This window comes from Macrobrachium rosenbergii, chromosome 20, assembly GCF_040412425.1.
Source record: "Macrobrachium rosenbergii isolate ZJJX-2024 chromosome 20, ASM4041242v1, whole genome shotgun sequence".
Classification (NCBI taxonomy): domain Eukaryota; kingdom Metazoa; phylum Arthropoda; class Malacostraca; order Decapoda; family Palaemonidae; genus Macrobrachium; species Macrobrachium rosenbergii.
In genome coordinates, this window is record NC_089760.1 from 5439869 (window position 1) to 5460081 (window position 20213).

Genomic DNA, 20213 nt, shown 5'->3' on the forward strand with positions numbered 1-20213 from the left:
CAACCGGCCCCCCTCACCGCCACACCCACTGCCTAGAGGTTAGGCCATGCTTTGATGCTGATAGCGACGGGCAATAGGTTCGACCTGATGTGCAGTTCCCAGTTGAATTAGGTGTTAAAAAAAACATACATTTTAATGGCTGTAGCCCTGTATACGCTCACGAAGTTGAATTTAAAGTATCGAAACTGTCATCAGAAAGCCTTTCTTCACCCTGACATACCTGTAAGCCGTGTATCGATCGTATATTACACTTCCTACACTCCTTACACTACAGGATGGCGTAAACTCGCAGTATAGTCCAATGAAAGCAATGAATGGGCCGTAAGTGAAAGAATACATTTTTATAAACTTCATGATCGTAGTGGGTCTTCCTGTATTAATAATAAACAAGACTGATATCTTCTGTATTCTAGTAAGAGTATCAGCTTGTATATAGTAATATTTCTAAATAGCTTTCATGGATTGTAAATCGAATGGGTAACCACTTTCTCACTGAGACTTTAAAGTCGAGAAGACACTATTTGAAATAATGTCCTAAATAACGCAAAGCAAATACAACCTAAACAAAATCTAAATATCTTCCGCTACGAAAACCTGGAAACCTCTGACTTACCGGTCTGAGAAACAACCATGACTTCTCCCCTCGATGTCCTCACAGCACACCAGTCTGAAAGTCAGAATAGTCTTTTCAGGTTTTTTCAGTGGAAGGAATGAGTTTAAACCACTTCCTCAAAATGCTTAATATATCAACCAATGAGGTATTACAGATAGAAATTACATATACACCCGTACTACTTTACCCTCTAGATTCGAGGTATGCAGAGGCACTAGGAAATCATTAATCAATAACTTACTAGACACTTCTTCACGGACACTTCAAACTTTTGAGTCTTTGCAAAAGGACTTGTATTTAAAATATTCAGTATACAAAATTTACATTATTTCCATAATTACCACTAAGACAATAACAAAAAATCCTTTCAAATGCTACTGTTTACTTTCGTATACCTTAACAACTTATTTTCGATACATTACATTTTTAATGTCATCTTTTCGTTGAAAGTTTAGTCATGTTATTTCTGAAAGTATCAAACGAGGTCACTCTAGTTTTTGCCATTCTATCTTCAATACATAAAAGCAAATTTGGATCAACCTTCGACATTCCCAAGGAGCCTCCGTGCCACACTCCTGCTGCAGAATCCGATAACAGAACCATTGCCGTGTCTTCGTCTTTTGTCACTGTTTCGAAGTCTAATGTAAGTATCATTAGTAAGCTGTTTGTTCAGAGCTTACAAGACTTTTTGAAAAGCGACTCGACCCAAGACAACATTCTTTCAGCCGAAGGACATAGATAAGTATATGTAGTGCTTATTTTCTTCTACAGTTCCACAAAAATAGCACCTTTATTTATTTAAATTCATCAGATATAACCTATCATTTGTATTTATTATTTCATGAACACATCCCTGCTGTTCTTGGCCCTACAATTACTGTTAAGCTAATTCCAAATCTTATTCCAGTTGAACAGCGAGTACAAGGACTCAAATCTTGGGTTCATAGTATATACAGAACATTCCATAAGCAACAAATGAATCCCTTAAGTTGACACATTCGAATAATTTTGTAAGCAATAAACTTTCCAATGAATAACAATCATTACACTATAAGATAGGAAGAAAATCGTATAATCTGAATGATTAATTTCAGTTTCAGCAAAGAAAAACTTGCTCCGATTTTACAAAAGAAGTAGACCAGTTCATACCTGATACATTTAATGGTACTGAACTTCTGAAAAGTATAAAACATTATGACTCTCTGGTTTACTCACAATATTCAAAATTCCAATTCCGCCTTTCAGTTTTGCAAATTCGTGGTCTTCCCCGCAACAGGTTCACAGCTGCTATTCCACAAGCTTTTAAATAAACATCTGAATTCTACGTGTATAGTCATTACGGACTGGATGCACATGACCGTTGATTTTCCCATTTCCTGCTAACTGGTAGTTCAATAAATTTAATAAACCATATCTTTGCTGTTTAATTCGTCTTCCAAAGAAAGACTTCAGCTGAATTTTAGCAAATTCCCACCAGCATACCATATTTCCAAATTTATCTTTCTTTTCGCCGATGGTGCTCCAAGTCATAAGGAAATAGTCACTGTATCATCGTCTAAAATATTACTATCCAGTTTCCAGGAATCTTTGCCCAATGAAACAACATTTTCCAGTTTTAATGTTAGCTCACTGAGCAATGGCCATGCCAACTTACTGCCATGTTTCGAATATCAATTATATGATTTCCCAAGTCTCTAATAAAACCTATCTAACCTTGAACCACAGTTTTCTCTAACAGAAGTATACTCTACACGGGTGATGTAGTGGAAACCGAGCTATTTTCCAGACAAAGATCGAGACAGTTCATTCCCTGAATTTGAACAGTCCCTCAAGCTGGTAATACCCTGTCTCCCAGCTCCCCCCAACCCCCATTGTAATACTACTTGTACTGTTTCCCAAAAAAATACATATCTTTATCAAACAATTGTTACTTCTTTTTCTCTTTGCTGTTTCCTACTTGGGCATGGACATTGAATAACTGGATGTCAACATTTGAGTAGCGAATAATGAACACTCAGCCATTTATATTTGTCCTGCCTTCAGAATCTCCACATTAGATTAGTTATTTATGATGACTGCAGTTCCCCCTCTGAGAGACTGCGTATAATTAATCAAAATTTCCCTTCACTTCTTATACAGTGATCTCGAATAAATATACCTTTTGTGTGGAACCATACAGTCGATTATTTTGATTTTTTTGTTCACTTTATCAAGTCCGTTTACACTGACTGTAGCTACATTTAATGTAGACGAAATGAAATCTGCAGAAAATATGGAAAAGCTAACATTTCCTAGACTTCTTTGTACATTACTCCATCTTTATAATCTGAATATGGATTTTCTTGATCTGCATCCATGACAGAGTGTTGATTCTTTTTTAAAGTTGTTCTCACATAATTAGCCTTAATTTGTTCCGTTTTCTGTGTTAAGAATCTGGCGCTTTTTGGGGTAGTGGATAGTCTTGGAGTTATATTCACGTTTTCTTTAATTTCAAATGCCTTTTTCATATCAGTTTCCTCATTTTTCGTCGAGGCTTTCCATTTCCATCCGTTGGCTGGTAACCTTCAACGTGTTTTTTTTTCTATATTTTCATTTTACTGATTCCTTTTTCTTGTGACGGTTTTCCTACGTCTGCTGACATATTTCCTCTTTCGGCGCTTCTTCTGAACCACTGGGAACATTTCATAAGGGTCTTCTTACCCTCTTCCAAAACTTCCTTAGATAGACCTGCTGTTGCTTTGTTTACCTTTTCGTTTTTATCAGTTTCCCTTCTTCTGGTTTCAAGATTCACTTCAAGCATTTCTTTCTGTTTTACGTCTGATGTTGTCGTCGGTTTTTGCGTGGTCACCTCAATCTCTTCTCAAACAAAGACTTCGTTTTACTTGGGGCAATCTTTTGCCAAGGGCACAACTTTGTTGCACCTAAAATACGTGCGTTTTTTTATCCATTTTACAAAACAATTAATGTAGGCCTATATCGTTTCTAAGGTGACTGAAGAAGGCACATTTTCTTTTAACCTCAACCTGGCTCTTGGAAATCCTGCTAACGTTCCAATGAATGGACCATTAGTTATTCAGTCTGCCGGATCCCTTCAACTCCCCCAAACCTTGACAAACGTTAACTAATTGCTTCATCTGACAGCTCAACCGGGACATCTATTCTAGAACATAAGTAACTGAAGAACTTTGGTTAATTTTTGCCTTTCTACATTTTCTCTGAATGACTTTACCTTCGTACTTCTCCATGACTTTGGGAAACGCCTTGGGTAACGCCTTAACAAAAACACTATTACTACTTATAATCTGGACTCCTATAAGAGAGGTCATTGTCGGGTGTATCTTTGAAAATAATACTTCACCCACAACATCCATGGCAAGGTAAAAGGTAAACGGCGTTTGAGGATATATGATTTGGCAAAAGCTGTCAATAGATAGCAGCACCTTCGCTCCAAACGCGATTTAAGTTCCCTCTATATGATAGGGTGCCCGGTGTAAAATCGCTGCCCGCGGCAGATACTTTTCGTATCTGTTGAAATAATACATACACTTATGCTATGATTGTATCACTTTTATTACCATAAGAGCTAATGTAGACGGAGGGGTCGCATGGTCTGGCCTTGGCTACCACTTAACTGTACAGTAGTAGGGATTGCTGGAATACAACGTAACCAGCCCTACCTTCACCTAGTAGGCTACCTAAGACGCCGTATTCTTACCTGGCCAGGGATCCTTCAAACCCTGTGGACGAGCCCCCCTCAAGTAATTCGTGACCCCTCTGTCTGCATACCACCCTCACCGTATATTAACATACCTCTCAAGTCATTATTGTCGATATACTAGCTCTAGTTCCAGAGAATATGGCGAAAGGTTGATCACTGACAAACACAGACTGACGTTCGCTTACCGAAGCTTCTTCTTCTCCCTCTCATACCTTGAAATCTTCGGAACTGATTTCGACGCGTAGGTAAAATCACGAAGACAACTGCTTCACCCTCTACTCAGTTTACTCAGACCTTTGAAATCGATGTGCTATTTGTAGCACTATCAACAACATTTTATTTGACAATTTTGTATGCTATTTACATAAATGGTATGGCTGCTTTTGAAATCACGTTAAAGTATTCCTCAACCAAGAGAATTTAGGTTCTTTTCTTCTGTTACCGCTTAACAGGTCTAAATAAAAATTGTGTTTTACAGTTGTTACTTAGCCATTAACCAAAAGAGGTGTTATTTTTCTAAAAATGGCCAACAAACTTCCTATACGAGCTTTCAATCTGACACACTCAAACGATAGCCAGGATCAATATAATCCATAATATTGGCTGAAGTAGCGGATAGCATTCCTTATCACTTCTCTTTAGCAGAGATAAGAGAAAGTGAATAATCATGGATTTAATAAGTGATTTCAGGCAATTTCACTCTTCATTTTGTGATTTTCTACTTACACATGCCAGTAACGATTAACACATGCTTCTGGAGAAAATATAGCGAAGTTTCTTTATCTAAATCTGGAATACTCCCCTACAATATAGAAATATTTTCGGCAGTGTAAATATTAGCTCCACCCTCTTCATAGGGTTATCATTCATTGTGACCAAATTAAAGTTTATCACTCACAATATCTCTTATCGAGAACGCTAAATGGAAGAGGTCTCTTGGCTTATTGGAAAATGGTTCTTATGATTTCCGGCACTCTTTCATCAATGGCGTTATCCCGACGCGTGGGCAGTATTCATTAACTCTAAGCCCGACTTCCGCAGAGAATAAGATCGGACGCCAATTTAGATCTTCGTCACTCCCTTGCTGCATAGCTTTTACTTCTTGTTTTCCTAATTCCTCCATATTTATAGGTCACGTCTTCTAAACTTAGAGCTTGCAATTCCTTTAAGAAATACATAAAGAGATATTTCTCTTTACACAGGCCTAGAGCCGGATTCTGATTCTAAATAATTAAATAGTTGTGTAGAGTTATGGATAAGTCAGATTTGTACCCTTGCGTTAGGTAGAGACAGGAGTGTGACAAAGGTGTCTCAGGGTAGAAAGACTAAAAGGCAACTTTCCCAGGTTCAAAAAGTTACTACCTAGGTCTAACCCCCCGACTTTATTTCTCTCTATACGTTATTTCATTAACGGACCTTAGAGCTGCCGCATGGGTTACACAAATTCAGTTAGCTTTTCTAGGCGGTTAAGAATCGATTTCTACTCTACACCAGGTGCAAGCAAAGTTTGTTCTCTCAGCTGAAATGAATTTCTGTCGTTATTGATGACAAAATTGTTTAGCACTAACGTTCGGTTCACGGGGACGCCAGTTCTAAACATGCTGTATACATTATCTCAGTGAAATTTAATGTTAGCGAAGGAATGGAGGTTGTGGTTGCAGTGACAGAAAAGAAAAGGGTGTGTACTGGTATTCGAAGGGTTTGTCGAATGTGGAGGGCGGAAGAGGTAAAACTGAATGATGCTACAGGTGAAGGAACTACACACACGCACATATGTACTACATTACGTGTACACATAGAAATACACACACATTTGCTACATTACATGTACACATAGAAATACACACACATATGTACTACATTACATGTACACAGAAATACACACACATATATGTGCTACATTACATGTACGCATAGAAATACACACACATATGTACTACATTACATGTACACATAGAAATACACACATATGAACTACATTACAAGTGCACGTAGAAATACACACACACACACATACGTACTACATTACATGTACACATAGAAATACACACACATATGTATATACATATATATATGTATATGTATATGTATATATATATATATATATATATATATATATATATATATATATATATATATATATATGAATGAGAGAGAGAGAGAGATTGTTATAGTTTTTCTTTATTCTTTCAGACATGAAAAAGTATCGTACGTATTTACAGGTAAAAACGTTGACGTCTTTGCAGTCATTTAAATCCCTCTTTTCAGAGAAGCGTACTCGTCTCTTTTTACAGTCAAATCAATTTGTTCTTATTATATTTTACTTTCATACCCAATGTCTTGAACTACTTGTTTATGTTCCATGTTATTACTTCAAAATTACTATCGATCATTTTTTTTTCATATAATCTTACCCTCAGGATCCCGGCAAAAAATAACAGGTATGAATGAATAATTGAATGTCTTGACGCGCGATGTTGACAGGGAAAAAACTGAGATGGAATTTATTTTTTGTTTTATTTACCTGTGATGGCTGCCCTTTGACGTTAGAGAACGAAGAAAAAACATGTCAGAAGAAACACGGCATTATTTTTCATCGAAAATTCGCAAAAAAATAAACAACAAAAAATTTTAGGGTGGCTATAAATGAAACTTCTTGAAAATAAGGTTAAAGGTGCTGTGTCCACGAACGTCTCCATTTGTGAAGGAGGCGAAGTGTCACTTTCTTCAATTTTTTTCTCACAACAACGACTCGCGTCCTTGTGCTAACATCTCGAGAGGAAATGGGAGAGGCACTGAAGAGAACAATAAAGAACAATAAAGGAAGAAAGGAGAACAGAAGGAAAAAGAAGAGGAAAAAGAAGAAAGCATTGACCCTAAAGAAACGTCCCTTCTCCCGTTAAGGAAGGAGGAATTCGCTTAGATATAAATGGAAGAATTATTTTAGGATGCTGATGGTGGGTGGATGGGCTTTTCAGAAGGGGGAACAAAACCTCATATTGCGCCCCTATTTGATCTTTTAGTGGTGATAATCACGTGGAAAAATGTAACGATGTTTATTCATTATATATATATATATATATACATATATAATATACATATATATGTTTGTGTGTGTGTGTGTGTATTTGTACGTGTGTGAGAGTATGTCTCTCTTATTATGGGAATAACTACGTGATATAGACTCAGCCGAGTATATTGCCTCAGGAGGTAACACAACAGAATGCAAGCTCTTTCGGCCTTACTTCAATGCATTTCCAGGCAAAAGTGCGTTGGTGTGTGTCTGTGTGTGGACAGCAAATCACTGGGCTTGTATTCATAAGATCCGTGACTGCACTCACCAGTCGATCCAATATCAGTCGAGAGAAAAATAAGGCCAAGATGAGTAGTAACTGCAATTCCCCCGTCCCCACTAAAAAAAAAAAAAAAAAAACTTGAGAACATCATTTCTGACACTTTTTACTCACATACTTCATTTCCCCCAAGCTGTTTTTGACCTACTTTCAACCTCAGCGTCGCACCCTCCCTTCAAGTAAATCTTTAAGTGTTTGAAATTCTGTAATGTTTCAAATGTGGGCCTCTTTTATTTCGTATAAATAACCTATCCCTTCCCTGCATGCTGGCCCCATACCCTCACTTTAACCCATATTTGCCATCCATCGGGCAGTATAATACTTGGCTAAATACTCAGCAGGACAAACATTTTAATGATAAAAAACTGGTGGACGCCATTATGAACACTGCAAGAACACTGAACTCTAGCCTTGTCTGAAGGCAGCTTAACTTTGGTATTTTCAGTAAGTGTCAAAGTACCTCTTTTCCATTTAAGGCAAATCCCGAATTTGAACCCTTTCATTAAATAATGAGTAGAAGATTAAATAACTGAGAAAAAAAGCCAAACAATCGAAGGGATATGAATAAGTTTTGAAAGAATAAAACGCTAAGTTTGTTTATATGAATCAACGGCGATTTGAATTAGCCTCAAGAGAGCAGAGTCCCGGACGGCAGTCTCGCTTCGTTAATCAATTAGATCGTGAGAAAAGAAGGAATGACTGCAGAAGGTGAATTGTGGGAGTAATGAAACTTTTATTGTCAGTTTTATTGACACCTCTGTCATGCTCTGTGACCTCATAGTTTGTTGACATTCTTTACGAGATCCAACCATGGACGCCGAACGGGGATATGCACTTCTCCCGTGTTGTCTTTGCTCTTATATTTTCTGCTGTTAAATTATTATGATTTTTTTTTTATCAATCTGCCACCGTTAAATATTATCCATCAGGAATTATCACTTTTTTTGACGGGCCCCAGTAGGCCCATCAATTCATCGGTCAATAATTTACACATGCTTTCGATTATAACTACATTGGATTTTTCGATGCAGAAAAGTCGGTTTGTTTGAATAATAATAATAATAATAATAATAATAATAATAATAATAATAATAATAATAATAACTCTCTCGACAGTTACGAAATCCTCCCTTGTGCTCAGATGGGCATAAAAGAATACAACCTCAAAAAGATTCACGTATCCAAATATTGGTGTTTTAGTTTAACCCAGAGATAGCTTATATGCACCGTACACACACGCATATATACACGCCCATGCGCCTATGCTCATTCGCACACAATTTGTAATATATATATATATATAATTACAGATTGTATGCGAATGAATTACATATGGCGCATAGGCGTATGGGCGTGTATATATTCGTGTGTGTACGGTGGCATATAAGTTATCTCTGGGTTAAACTAAAACACCAATATTTGGATACGTGAATCTTTTTGAGGTTGTATTCTTTTATGCCTATCTGAGCACAAGGGAGGATTTCGTAACTGTCGAGAGAGTTACTATTATTATTATTATTATTATTATTATTATTATTATTATTATTATTATTATTCCTCCCAATTTCAAACAAACTTTTCTGCATCGAAAAATCCAATGTAATTATAATCGAAAGCGCGTGTAAATTATTGACCGATGAATTGATGGGCCTACTTGGAGCCGACAAAAAGAGTGATAATTCCTGATGGACAATATTTAACGGTGGCAGGTTGGTAAAAAAAAAAAAAATCGCAATAATTTAACAGCAGAAATATAAGAGCAAAGACAACATGGGAGAAGTGTATATCCCCGTTCGGCGTCCATGGTTGGATCTCGCAAAGAATGTCAACAAAGTGTGACGTCATAGCGATGGGCAGAGGTTTCAATAATATATATATATATACACACACACATATATATATATATATATATATATATATATATATATATATATATATATATACACACATATATATACTACATAAGCGTTGTTATGAGCTAACGACAACAGGCTGAGTAACATAATTCAATACAATTGCAAATAGTTTAGTGACTTCAGAACAGGTGATGCAATGCAAAGTTAAAAATATCTAGTGACTCATACTAACACAAAGCCGTGAAAGCAGCAGTATTTTTTATTGTTACAATTATTTCCTTTTTCAAACGAAATTAAGGAGAATTTTATATAATTCCAAAAACAAAGGATTTGACTGGATTTCAGTAACTTTGTCCCTTTAGAGGATATGTTTTTATGTAGGCGGTCAATATTATTTTTCTTCTTTATTCTTTGTTACTGTTGCATTTCAGCAAGCATTTGTGTCTATACTGAAACATAAGTATATAAAAGAGCTTTGTTTATAAAAGGCATTAATGACAAGTTATTTTCCGGAACAATGACAAAACAACAGCAAAAATAGAACGGTTCAAAAACTTCCTCCAATTGCATCACACTCGGCGCTGTATATCAATTAAAGAGTGACATAAAGGGCAATTGTATAATGCCGATTGAATACCCTACTTATTGCTTCGTGCGATGCAACGAATGTAAATGAATTTTACTTATTAGTACTAATTATGTCAACTGACATCCATTTTCCATTGGAAGGATAAATTTAAAGGATGACAACTTTGCATTTCTATGAAGCCTCTCTTTCTCTTTCTTCTTCCCACTCAGGCGAAGAGGAATCCAAAGGTTCGGCCGGAGCTTTCGCGTCCAAGCTTTATTCAGAGCCACCGTGCTAACGAGCCGATCACGGTAGAAGGTCCACTTTCCTTTTGCTTAACTTACCACCATTTTTTTTTTTTCTTATCTTTGCACCGTTTTGAAGATCGATCTCCATCTTCTTCTTTTAGAATCTTTGCATCCTTTGAAAACCAAACACTCTGCCTTTCCATTTATTCCAGGCTTTCCATTCCTGCCATCCACCACAGTTCCTCAGTGGCTGGGTCGATATCGTACTCGGCTAGCACTCTCCTAGGCCCGCGTTCGATTCTCCGGCCGACCAATGAAGAATTAGAGGAATTTTTTTCTGGTGATAGAAATTCATTCCTCGCTATAATGTGGTTCGGATTCCACAACAAGCTGTAGGTCCCGTTGCTAGGTAACCAACTGGTTCTTAGCCACGTAAAATAAGTCTAATACTTCGGGCCAACCCTAGGAGAGCTGTTAATCAGCTCATTGGTCTGGTTAAACTATGGTATACTAAAGTTTAACTTTGCCATCCACCACAAGCACCCTTCCTCGTTTTCCAAACCTAGTTAGACAAACCTTTCCCCAGCTGTTTTTCATAATCATAATCTCCCATCTTCATCAACCTCATCCCTATCGTCTAGGTCTATTTTATGAAGGGACTGCTAGCGATCTTCGACAGGTCCCTCTGGCGGGCTCCAGTTGTTTCCTGCTCATGTTGACTGTTGGCATTTGAAACAGTAGCTGTCGTAGACATTGCAACGCCTATTGGGTACAAGCAGGTTGTTCATGTATATTCTTTATTCCTTCTGATATGTGGTGAGCATTTTATAATGTAACGTCTCACCCATTTAGTCTTAGGTTTTAGTGTAAGAACGTTTTGAAGGCAAAGACAAGGGTTATTTTCTTCTTCTACAATCTCAACCATTCTCGCCTACCCCCTCCTGAAATATTTGGTATCTTAGTATGAATTTTGGAGGCTTTATTTTGTGTTATTTTATCAGCTGAAACGTTTAATTCTTTTTAACCTCTTGATTATTTGATTTGATTTTTTTTTTTTTTGCTATGTTATTCTGGTCTGTCGAAAACCTCTCCAAGCGTTTAACTTCTGACTGCGTTGTCCATTGTGTTGGAATATCCTGTGTCGCTGATGTAAGGAGTTTATTCTGTTTATTGTATTCACTTCATCTCAGAACTATTGCATGTGTTTAATTTTTAACTTTGACTGCTCCATCTGATCTTGAAACAGCATTTCCAATTTGTTTACTCCTGATTTCCAAATTTAATTGATCACGCTGGAATTTTATAGCTAACTTCCAATCGTAATGATCCTGGTCACCTCTCTCTTCATTGCCAATGTTTCTTTAACTACCTGCATTTCATTTCAAAATAGATATTATTCTTTACTGCAAATTCACTTTTGAGAAACACATCAAGTCTATCTCTCTTTCGAACGCACAAGAAATGGCTATACTGAGAAAATCCTTCAAGATTTTTTGGAGACCTGTCTATCTGAAGAAACGTTAACATTTTTCTTCCTTCTACGTAGTGCCAAATATGAAACAAAACTAACCTTCCTTTCGTAGTGCTAAATATGAAATGAACTAACTTTCCTTTCGTGAAGTTCAATAACATCATATTTTTCTAAAGGTTTTATCCCTATTCCCGTTGGCTCGCTGGCTCTCTCAGATTTTTGTATAGGCGGCCTCCTTTCTAACTTTTGTATCCGCTCTCCTCTGGCGAGGGTATTGAAGTAGTTCAGAGACCGTCGGACCTTTATAGTGATCCCAAATGACACAAGTAATTCCTTGTAGGATGGGTAATTGGCTCTTCCGGCTACTTGCGGACGGCAGGATATCTTTCCGCCACCTTGAAAGAATTAAGGAGAGAAATATACACACATTCATGCATACATATATATATATATATATATATATATATATATATATATATATATATATATATATATATATATATATATATATATATATATATATATATATATATATATCGTCGCAATGTCTTAAGTAGTCATAGAGCTGGAGGAAGGAGTAAAACAAGAGGTTGACCAAGCGCTTTCATTCCTTTTACTGTACCTCCGTTCAAATTCTCTTTCTTCCATCTTATATATATATAATATATATATATATATATATATATATATATATATATATATATATATATATATATATATATATATATATATATATATATATATATCTCTCTCTCTCTCTCTCTCTAGCAAAATGTGTACTGAGTAGGTAAAACGTTAGATTAGATTGTTTTGAGATGGTTTGGTTATGTAGAGAGAATTAGGGAAGATACGTTGGTATAAAGAATTGAAATATAAAATTTAAGCCAGAGACCAACCGCTGGGACCTCTGAGGTCATCCATCGCTAAAAATAAAAAGAAACAATTGTTAGGAGAAGATAGAAAGTAAGATGGAAGAAAGAGAATATGAACATAGGTATAATAAAAGGAATTAAAGAGTTGTAGCCAGGGCCCGAAGGAACGCTGCAAAGAACCTTCAGTAATGCCTACAGTGCACTACGTGAGGTACACTGCAGTCACTATTCGCCTACGGGGCGTTGATATAAAGAGCCCATAATACAGAAATGTTATAGCATAAGAAGTGGCTAACGTTGAGGAAATATCTTGTGCACAACGTGATTCAAAAATTTAAGTATGAATGTAAGTGTAACTGTTGTGAAGTTTTATTTTTTCCCTTATCTTAAAAAATGGTAGTTGTTTATTCATGTTTACGAATAGTGTGTAAATATGTAATACATTTATCTATCATCTATATATATATATATATGTATAATGTATATATATATATATATATATATATATATATATATATATATATATATATATATATATATATATATATATATATATATATATATATATATAACTACAGTTATTTAGGTCAAGGGATCTCCCTTAAGTCTCGACCACCTTGGGACGTAAACATATCGGAACTATTTTCGAAGGCACAAATCTTACTGCTGACAGATCGATGAAAGATGTAAAACTCGTGGGTAAGATTTTTATTTATTTCTAAGGGAGGATTGACTATTTTGACTGAAATGTCTGCTCCCTGACCCGTATTTTATTTAAGAAATATTTCTGGCTTTCTGATTTCCGTTTTATTCCCCGCGCCTTGGCTAGCAAAGTTTTGTATGAATGCGTGTTTGTCAAGCTTAGGCAGGAGGCCAAGTATTCTTCAAAGAGAGAGAGAGAGAGAGAGAGAGAGAGAGAGAGAGAGAGAGAGAGAGAGAGAGAGAGAGAGAGAGAGATGTAAAATGATTATTAGTGATAGTTAATACTTTTTGAAGAATCTTTTTAACAAACATATGTGATCGTATAGTCAATTCAAGTCGACTGCCTCATTATGTTTAATTGTACTATTTCCAACATTCTTGAGGAAATAACAAAGAAAAAATGAAACGATCTGAACGGAAACACCCGAAAACCACTACAAATATTTTCGTGTGCATGACATATCAAATATCTGTCAACATGAAGATGCAAATAGGGACTATGCCTTTATTTGCAAATCTGGCCCCGTTTCTGATCATGTGAGTATTTTAAATTCAAAGGAAGACCCGACTGTTTTCGATTTAAAGATTATCTATTATTTCCTCAACATCAAAGGAACGATGTAGGCAGATGAATGACATGCAATGAATGAACCTGACCTTCTTAGAGAGTATATATGGAGGCATGAGTATAAATGTATTTATTGTGTGAGTGTGTTCCAGTATGAAAGCGTATACCTTTTTACAGCTTTTAATTTCATTTTCATTTTCGTTCATTCATCATTGGCGAGTGACCTATTAGGTCCCAGTGCTATAGCTTCTAGCCTAGACTTGTCATTTCATCCTAATCCTTCGAGCTAGCCCTATGAGAACTGATAGTCACCTCAGTGGTCTGGTTAAACTATTTTGATAATAATAATAATCATTTGTCTGCTTAAGATGCCATCAATCAAGATAAACGTTTTGTGATGTCTGAGGATTTGTAGTTCGCACAGAATATGCAAAACCCAAGATACTTCCAGTTCACCATCGTTTTCATTTAATTCTAAGCGCAGCCTAATTTTGTTGTAGAATTCACCATCATTACACCCAGTTGTCTTTGAGAATTGTTAAAAGTTGACTAGATGAATACAAGCAATAGAACAGATCTTAACGTGCACTGAAGCAAAGAGACGCTAAATTAACAAGAGGATTGCTTGCCTTGGCGTCAGGTCGAAGAGAGGATGCTCTAAAGTTTAAACATTTTCAACTTTAGTGCTTCTTAAATAACAAGGAAAAATTACTACGATCCACTGAAAAAATGACATTTAAAAATAGTGGTGCTTAAAAAAAATAAGTAGAAAATATACCGAAGTTTCTTCGGCGCGATAGAATTTTCTGTGTGAGCCGCGGCCCATGAAGCTTTCAGCCACGGCCCGGTTGTGGCATGTCCTATAGCGTTGTCAGGCTCACGATTATGGCTAACTTTAACCTTAAATGAAATTAAAAACTACTGAGGCTAGAGGGCTGCAATCTGGTATGTTTGATGATTAGAGGATGGATGATCAATACCAATTTACAGCCCTCTAGCCTCGGTAGTTTTTAAGATCTGAGGGCGGGCAGAAAAAGTGCGGACGGACAGACAAAGCCGGCACAATAGTTTTCTTTTACAGAAAACTAAAAAAAGGAATGGATGCAAAGCGCTGGGACCTATGAGGTCATTCAGCGCTGAAAGGGAAACTAAGAGTAAAACAGAAGGAAAACAACTGTCGGGAGAGGTTGGAAAGTAAGATGGAAGAAAGAGAATTTGAACGGAGGTACAGTAAAAGGAATGAAAAGGGGTTGCAGCGAGGGGCCGAAGGGACGCCAAAAAGAACCTTCCTTAAGGAATGACTACAGTACACCACGCGAGTTGTACTGACGGCATTACGTCTCCACGGGGATGAGCACAGGAAGAAGACGAGGAAGGTTCAACAGGACACAGTCACTGAAATCCGCCGATGGCGGACCTTCTGTACCTTCGTCGCATCATTTACGTCTCTTTATTTTGCCGATTTACTAACTCCTTTCCCCCCTCTCTTCAAAGGTCTATTCTATCGGATGACCTAAATACTGTAGGTCAAAATCTAACTTAACATATTAATGTGTCTTCACATAATTCTCTTACACCTTAATGCCGTGAATATTATCACACCACCATTCATTTAATACGAAAATTATAATATCAGCAACAACCAGACATAAGATTGTCAGATACAATTAAGAAAATCGTCATAACAAGGATCATTGAAGAACATCCCACTTACAACAACTAAAAATATACGAGAGTACAAATAAGCTGACTTCATGGTACAATTTGTTTTACTCCCTCCATTGCGATAAATCTTTTAGTAAATCTATAAAATAATTCATCAGGTTTCTATGCTGTGAAACTCTGCGGTGCGTCGCTTTTAAAGTACCTTTTCACCAGAGTGACGGACTGGAAATAAGAATCGAGGCGGAAAAGTTGAAGTGATAATCAGATGTCATTTTATTCATCAGCAGAAAGAGGTCGACTCGACGAAAGCTCTGCGCTAAATGGATTTCCATTTCTTACGCAATAAATTTCAGGGCAAATTTTAGTCCTGATCTAAATGCTCCCTCTCTCTCTCTCTTCCTTTTTTGTCTTGGTGTATCTCCCAGTCTCTCTCTTACACACACACACACAAAATGCCCACCCAAATAAGCTGCATTTCTGAAGTTTTCTATTCTGTTGTATCTTTGACATCAATAAGTATGATAAAAGCATGTCACCTTCAAGTCGAGCATGATCATGCGACAGAGAGAGAGAGAGAGAGAGAGAGAGAGAGAGAGAGAGAGAGAGAGACGTTGCATGACCTCGCGTTCAAGAAGTAAACAAAGATGGCGTCATCGCAGGGGAAAGTGTGCCGCGGCTGTGAGGGGCTGGTGGTCACCTTTCTTCGTCTCAGGGCCCGCTGGACATGAGATCAGATTCCGCGACAGAAATAAAAGGCGAAGGGAAATCAGATTATGCTATGCAGGTCACCTGTCGTCTGTGCAAAATCTTTCCCTGGAAAAGAAAAATGGTCCTTTTCCATTGCGTCTATGGTCAGTACGGCAATGGTCTTCCTCCTCCCGGCCCATCGCCCCCCCCCCTTTTTTTTTGAGAAAACCGCTATTTTTCGAACAATGAAAAACAAGGCGAATTAGATACTGTGGCTGGCCATGGCCCTGGGGAAAGAAGAATAAGAAGGTAAAATGACGGTAAAGAAGAAGAAGTATTCGAGAGGAGACACCGACTTGCTTTTGCAAGGCATAGAGAAGGGTGAGGGTGAACGATAAAAGTTAGACCAGTGAAAAATGGATTTGAAATGGAAAATGTCAAAAGAAAACCCAACCATAATAATAAGCCACTTCGAGCCAATGGAGTAAGTATAGTATGGGATTACTGAGCATCCATGCTAGGAAAGGTCGAATAATCAGTCGACTTGGGAGTTGATGGAGCTGATGTGATGGCAGTCACAGTCGATTTGTTATGGTGACAGAAGGTACTACAGAAAGACTGGAAAGGATCCGTGTTAGGAAAAGTTTGACAGAACAAGAAATAAGTAGTGTCCCTCTGGAAGTGAAGAGGTACCACAGGATAATTCTTATTTTAGTTTTGGGGTGCTACAATGTTACAACACTAAGTAACATAAGTGTTTCGTGGTATTTGCTGTAAAATCACAGAAAAGTCCTCCTGAGGAGCTAAGAAAAATGCCCGAGGTTTGAGTTCGTGTTGTAATGCAATAAACTGAATTACTCTTTTATCTCCATCTTTTACTTTTTTTTTCCAGTAACAATCATTCCCCCTAGTAAGGGGTGGTTCCGAAGAAATAGAAGCAATAGTCACTAGTACCTTCCTTCTTTGCCGGATGAAACCGGAATGAACTTCGATAGATTACACGGAAAGCTCATCAGATACACGTGGTCATTCCTACCAGTACACACTGCACCACTCACCTCTGTCTGAACCCTGCCCTTGTGCGGCCCAGTTAATCTAGCTAACTTCATCCTAGAACCTCTTGCTTACTTCCTCCCAAAAATTCTGAATAATTCACAATTTTTGTCAACTTATCGTCATATTATATATATATATATATATATATATATATATATATATATATATATATATATATATATATATATATATATATATATATATATATATATAATAAAATATACAGTATATATATATATATATATATTATGTGTATATATATATATATATATATATATATATATATATATCGGTGGATATATACCAGTCAGAGAGGCGGACACTGCTATATATTATATATATATTTGCTAAAAGCAAATATATCCAACATCTTCTAAAAACGTTATAGACACCTCTCTCGAAATTCTAGACTTCATCTCACTTTTTTGGATCCACTTATAAGTCCATACTAGTGTTGTATAAATGAGGAAGCTTTCGTCCTCTAAGTTCTGGACTTCATCTCATTTTTTTGGATCCAACAGCATTCAAACCATTCAAACCCACACACTCACGGAACCTCGAGAACGCGCTGATGATGAATCGCAAGCGCGCTCTAGACTGAATACCTGCGCGTTGGTTCGAGTCCTTCTACGGAAGGTGAAAGCTTCTCCGTGCATTTCCTGCTTGAGTAAAGACCTGTAGTGGTAAGTGTATCCATAAATTTGCAATCAAGTCGAGAATATAGGCGGTCCCAGTCGCTATAAAAGGAGCTAAGTTAAGTATATCTTAGTTTTACTAGGCCACTGAGCTGATTAACACTCTCCTAGGGCTGGCCCGAAGGATTAGACTTATTACGTGGCTAAGAACCAATCGGTTACTTAGCAATGGGACCTACAGCTTATTGTGGAATCCGAACCACATTATAGCGAGAAATGAATTTCTATCACCAGAAATAAATTCCTCTAATTCTTCATTAGAGTGCTAGCCCACAACTCTATCGACTCGCCCAACGAGGAACTGTTATAAAAGGAGCACGCGCTCACACTATATATGTTCGTGTATATGTATGTATATATACATACATACATATACATATATACATACATACATATATATATATATATATATATATATATATATATATATATATATATATATATGCTCGTGTGTTTCAAAATAAGAAAATATCAGTCGGGAGAAATCCAAAATTCATTTAATTTTCTTATTATTTTCACTGACGACTGTCATGGTTTCTCGTATCACATATTAATCACTGAAAAGCATCTTTCCACAAACAAATTTCTGTACAAAAACTAATAAAGTACGATATTAAAAAGTAAAGTAACGATAAAAAATATACTGGATTATATGAGAGAGCCAGTTATACAAGAGCTGATACTTAAAGTCAGAAATGTAAAAAAAAAAAAAAAAAAATAGGGCACGTGACGTAACATGAAGAACTTCGGGAAGCATTTACCTAAAGAACCTCTTACAAAGCTTCAGGAGGATCTGTCCGTGAAAGCGACGGGATTCCTATCTGTGGGTAACAGGTAAGAGCTCTCGTGAGGGACAGAGAATGGCTTGGAGAGAATTGCCTGTCAAAATACTTGGAACACTCATGATCAGTATTGATTCTATTGAATATCTTCATGGCAAGTTCAGTATGTAAACCTTCGTAGCTGTTTCAATAATCAGAAAACATGGGGACGAAATATTCTTGAATTTACTGAGATGGCAACAGAATAATATATTTCTGCTTCGTCGTTGCATTTAAAGTTTTAACGCTTATTTCAAATTTTGTCGTAAACTGTTTCTTAGATTTCTATCATTAGCCAACTACTATTATTATCTTTATTCAGAAGATGAACCATATTCATATAAAACAAGCCCACAGGGCCCATTGACTTGAAGTTCAAGCTTCCAAAAAATATGGTGTTCATTTGGAAGAAGTAATGGAAAGTAATGGGAAATACAGAAAGGCGAGATTTGTTATTAGAAAAAAGAGAATAAATCTAAACCTTACCTATTCCATATATACCTGAGATGTGTAGCCTAACGTGAACACCACCACATTAGACTAGCGCCATGGTTGCATCAGATACGAACCCTCTCAATCTAGCAAGTTTCAAACTCCGCTTTTAGTACATTCCAGCCTTCATAATATGGCAATAATGGTCAAGAAAGCTTCATTATCTATCTATCTATATGCATATATATATATATATATATATATATATATATATATATATATATATATATATTTGTTGTTGGTTACCTAGCACCACTTTTATTTTTCACAACTGCCACCAACTCTTTATTGGCTATCACCTCAAACCTTTAGCTTTAGGTATGCTGCCACCAGCAGTGGTGTCACCCGAGAGGCAAATAAAAAAAAAGTTAACAAAGACAGTGAATAAGTATGTGAAGTGTTAAGCTTAGTATTGTTCGAAAAATAATACCAGTCAACAATTATCAGAGCTGGTTATGGTGACCAAATGAAACTATGACCAAAGTTACTTGTACAAAAATAACTGGCAAAATTATTCCAAAGGTACAGCATATACAATGAGCAAAGATTTGTACTCCTTATGTGAATCTGAAGTCAAGTGAATTCCATACTCATAACATTAATAAATGACATGCAGTACTCTGAAAAGTCCTTTAACACACAAACAGAAACAGTTCTTAAAGGTCAGTCAAAAGTATCCCATTATAGACAGTCAAGAAACTGGTGCACCATATTATTTTCCTACTTCAAAAAGATTATGTACTTTGTAAAAATGCCCCTCAGGCAAAGTTCCTAACCTGCAAAAAGAAAGACATATTCCACAATAACAAAAATTCCTGTTATAATGCA

General features: G+C 36.6%; 1 long non-coding RNA gene across 1 annotated transcript in view; it reads right to left on the bottom strand.

The window, feature by feature from the left end:
* LOC136849012 (uncharacterized) overlaps nt 1–4540 on the bottom strand; it is a 71455-nt gene extending 66915 nt beyond the window's left edge. Inside the window, exons 1-2 of the long non-coding RNA XR_010856199.1 lie at nt 4424–4540; nt 614–667 (exon numbers count right to left, since the gene is read on the bottom strand). This is a non-coding gene — a long non-coding RNA (uncharacterized lncRNA). The remainder of the gene's footprint in view (nt 1–613; nt 668–4423) is intronic.
* Between the last annotated feature and the right edge of the window lie 15673 nt (nt 4541–20213).